Source organism: Nannospalax galili, unplaced genomic scaffold (genome assembly GCF_000622305.1).
Source record: "Nannospalax galili isolate Female #2095 unplaced genomic scaffold, S.galili_v1.0 scaffold292, whole genome shotgun sequence".
Taxonomy (NCBI): domain Eukaryota; kingdom Metazoa; phylum Chordata; class Mammalia; order Rodentia; family Spalacidae; genus Nannospalax; species Nannospalax galili.
This window is the reverse complement of record NW_008332663.1, coordinates 974779-978829: the sequence shown is the minus strand read 5'-3', so window position 1 is coordinate 978829 and position 4051 is coordinate 974779.

Below are 4051 nucleotides of genomic sequence, written 5' to 3'. Positions count from 1 at the left end.
GAATAGTCAAGCCAGCAATAAAGAACTTCCTTTGTCTAGTCCACATGCATCTCTGGTGCCTAGAGTAGTACAATAGCTCTTATTTGACCATGAAGGAACACAAATATAAAAACCTTTTAAGTCAAAAATATTTTTAATTTCAACACTTTAAAACCTCCAACACAAGGAATACATTCAGTCATATACCCATATTGAAAAAAAATCTTATTTTGATGACAGTTTGGATAACTGACTAATAATGGCAATGATTCAAAGGCAAAAATTGGCTAAAGGGCCGTCTTTTTTAAATTGCAGTATTCATTATGAAATAAAGTGTTTATAAATGTGGTTAATTCTATACTTATTTCCTTTGGTCCTCGGACAAATTTAATGGAACCAATAATGTATTCCTTGGTTTTAATTATGCACAGTAAGTATTTTTGATGTTGCCAATTTTCTTAAAGAATAGCAAATGCTGCCTTTTGCTCAATAGCTTTGATTGTGTGCATTACACACTAAATAATTTCTTTTTCCTCTAGCAGCTATTAAGCATGTCAACACCCACAATGTCCCAGCATGGCCAAGCATCCCCTGGGAAGTCTTTACTAAAACAACATAATTTTTTATTTCACTTTTTTGAAAAGTAATATACAAAATGCTATAAATATTAAAATAAAAAAACTAGATCTAGTAGAAATTTGAAAGATGGTATAAATTGGGAGGGGTTCTCTTTCAGTGCTCGCTTTTAAAAAATATTTTTATTTATTAGTTTCTGTTATTTTATGTGTGTGATGGTACTACTTGCAGGTACATACACTTGTGTCTTGCAATGCCTGCAGACGTCAGAAGAGAGCATTGGATTCTCTGATACTAGAGTTACAGATGGTTGTTAGCCACCATGTGGGTGCTGGGAACTGAGCCAGGATCCTCTGCAATAGCAGCTAGCACTCTTAACTTCTGAGCTATGTCTTCAGGCCTGGTGCTGGCTTTTTAAAGGAATATGTCTTTTTCAATCCTATGCCTTCCTTGTACTTTTCTTCTTATTGAAGTATACTTGCATGTTTGTGCAAGTATGTTTCTATATGCATCCATCTTTGTGTCTGCACGTGAGCATGTGTCATGGAGACATGTTCATCATCCTTTCAGGATGCCTTGCTCTGCAGAAGGGATGATGATGCTATTGGTGTTTGTTGAATTAAATTCACTGATATGATTTATTATATCTGTTTATATTCCCAAACAAAACAATAGAAAAGCACAGAGATTTCTCCCATCTTTTTTTCTCTCTTGCAAAACCATCCACAGACAAGCTAATGAATGTGCTCATAAAACTAAACCATTACGTGTTTTTAAATACAGTTTATGGTGTCTTCTGAATGATCATCCATTCCCCTTTGCTTTCTGAAAATGGGAGCATTACATGAGCTACATAAAATGCATGCATAGTCAGCATATTTTAAGCTAATTATAATGGTGACCCTTTGGCTCCAAGTAACATTAAGCATCATTGAAAACTCTAGACAAATTTTGCTTTCCATTTCTGTCTCTAAATGAAACTCCCAAACAGCTTTCCTAGAACCTTACCAATAATGCTCTGGTCACTAGTGTGGAAAGAGATGACAATGGCTTTGTTCCATGAGGTACTGGTAGAAGGAAAAAGAAGAGAGAAGACTTTCAGCCTAAGCATTAAAATCCACATCAAGTCAGGGTAGGGAGCTACAAAATCAAGTAAGTAAAATAGGAACATTGCCAGTACAGCTGTTCAAAACAGAAACTCAGAATTTAAAAAAAGAAAGAAAAGAATTGTGCTGGGTAGATTAGGAAGAGGCCATGCATAATTTAAAATTAATGGATGATACAATATATAGATGACAGATATATGATAGCTATAGATAGATTATAGATTAAAAAGAATTAGAATTAAGCCCCAGACATAGAGACATAAACAAGGTTAAGAGCTCAGGTCTGTGAAGGTATTATACTATTTTAAATGGTTTACAGTAGCTTCTGCTAAGACTAGTTGAGGGACAGAAAAAAACTCTCAGTATGAATATGAACAGGTCATACACAATAATTCTTTGACAATGTATACACATGATGCTGTGCTATGTCTTTCATCTTTAACAATAGCATTATGAAGAAGATAGAGCTATTTCCACTTTACAGATAATGAGACAGAAATTTAGAGAATTTTTAAATGTGCGCAAGAAGCCAAGCATGCTATTACATGCCTGCAACTCAGCATTTTGGAGGCTGAAGCAGGAGGAGCATAAGTTGGACAACTTCATGGACTGGCTATATAGCAAGCTCCACGCGATCCTGGGCTACATAACAAGATTCTTTCTCAAAAAACGCATCAATATATCTGGTAAATGAGAGGTTGGTAGTCAGGATTTGAACTCAGATCTTATGAAATCCAAACTACTATAACCTGAACTATCAAGTAAGGTAATCACTAACCCCATACAGCTATTTGGCGCTCTAGTTATACTAATCATTTTAAATGCTCAGCAACTTCATGTATCTTGTGAATATTGCATAGTACAATATAGATGAAGAAAGACATAAAGGAAAACTGCAATGTGGATGCACATCAAAATTTATTGTCTTATGTGATGTAGCACATTGTACATCTAAAACAACAGTAGATCTACAATTCCTCAACTGATCAGATTGCAGACTGTCATGTCCTTTTTCTCTGTCAAAGACTTCTCATCAATGTTGACATTTAGTGTCTGACTAGCTCCTTTCTATAAGAGTTGTGCTAATAAAGTATTTCGGGTATTTAGCAAATGCAATAGGCAAAATGCTTAATCTCCTAGCCCACCTCAATACATATGTTGAAATTCTAACCACAAAGGCTAAGGTGATAAGGAATTTGGGCCTTTGGGAAGTGATGAACTCCTGAAGAAGAATCTTCCTGGATTGGCGGCTGGGGTGGGGAATTATAAAGAAATCCCAAAGAGCTTCTCTACCTTTCTTCTAGATGAAGTTTCAGAAGAAGCCCATCTGTGAAAAGCGCATCCTTTACGACAAAGTCTCCCAGCTTTTAGTCTTTAATTCAAAATATGTGAGACATACATTTCTGCTGCTTTAAAGCCAACATATCTGTGTTGTGGGGCCGTTCTCTTGATGGCCTTGGAGGTAGACTGACCCAGTTCTCCCACATTTCATGCTGTGGTTCTGAAGAGTAACTGTTGGATGGCGAGGTAATGCAACATCCTGAGAAGAGGGTAAGAAGTTCCTACCCCTCATCCATCTCCAGTTAGGGAAGAACGTTCCAGGGCAGTATAGTCCCTTTTCAAGAAGCAAGATGTCCCTTATAGCTTCATAGTGAGTCTCCTGGTTCCTAAAGTATTTCACTGTGATAGACTGCCTTCAAGGATCCTCAACTATAGTGCCAGAAGTATAGTCAAGACTCCTTAGCTTGGAGCAGCTTTCCTGGGCCTTATTTGACAGACTCTGAGGTGTCTGAGACTTCATAGGTCCTTTGGTGCCTTCTATAAGTAATAAACCCACTTTACATTACTAGCCTTTGTTACCAGAACTTTTTGGAGTCCCTTCATGAATTCCAGATGGAAATTGGGGTCTTCTTTCAGGGTTCTTTATCTCATAAGTTTAAAAAGTTATGAATGGACTGAAACATAATCTCAAGGACAATTTTATTAATGTTTAAAAGCAAAAAACCAAGAGCAGGCAAGTTCTAAATCTCAGCAACTGTCCCAAAGAGGAAAATGAAGAAGAGAAGGAAAACAGTCATGCCATTTGAGCTACCAGCATGGATGTTCAGCACATGGCAGTAGGCAGCCACATAACTGGAAGGTGGAAATGTAGGGTTCTTTAGAGAAAAAGTAAGAAAGTCCAAATTATGAGAAAAAGCATACTTAGATTCTGGCCAGCTATTACAAAGAAAGAGACAAAAAAAAAGAACAGAGAAAGTCACAGAAAGGTAGGCAAATTGAGCCTTACATCATGGCTTCTGGGCTCGCAGGGACTGCACTGGGGAAGCAAGGAGTCTGGAGAGGATAAGTATAGTATTCCATTAAGGGAATATCTGCCTATTTCTTTATCA